The sequence below is a fragment of the Penaeus monodon genome, chromosome 21 (genome assembly GCF_015228065.2).
Source record: "Penaeus monodon isolate SGIC_2016 chromosome 21, NSTDA_Pmon_1, whole genome shotgun sequence".
Classification (NCBI taxonomy): domain Eukaryota; kingdom Metazoa; phylum Arthropoda; class Malacostraca; order Decapoda; family Penaeidae; genus Penaeus; species Penaeus monodon.
Window position 1 is genome coordinate 6,745,292 of NC_051406.1, and position 634 is coordinate 6,745,925.

Consider the following 634-nt stretch of genomic DNA (forward strand, 5'->3'; position numbering starts at 1 on the left):
ACATAATGCAAAAAACTATCAGGACACTCGACTCGTACTCAGCACGAATGTGAGTGTTTTAGCCCCTGATTTACTCAAAATCGCACTCTAGATGTAATCCGTTTTAAATCACATCTGCTTTTTATTTATTTCTTGTAGGCGTATAATGTAGGAGGTGGGGGTGGAGATGGGAGGAGGGGGGAGTGATTCCGATATCAGTCTGATTTGAATTGATGTGGTTAGCTGGGATCATTATCCAGTTATGTGGGTAGGTGGCGCATTTGATTAATTCTGTTCATTAGTGAAGGGGTCGAGCATTTGAATCACTCTAATGACCAAAATGCGTCGTGTGTTGATGATATTGGCGAATTAACGCCAAATGAAGCATCAGGTCAAGGTCCACCTTTCTGGAAAATACGCGGAAGAGGTTTGCTAAATACACTCAAAACACGAGGGACAACGATCGCTAGCCCTCATTAGTAACGAGAGATTATTTCCCCGACTGACCTGACCAGACCGACATCATCAGTGCCTGGAGATTATTTCCCCGCCCGAGAAAGCGAACAAATATACTTCTATTAGTGCTCTATTGTGTAAAAATTTAAGATAAATTCGGTCTAAAGCCGACGAAAATTATTGAAAAATGTGTGTGTTT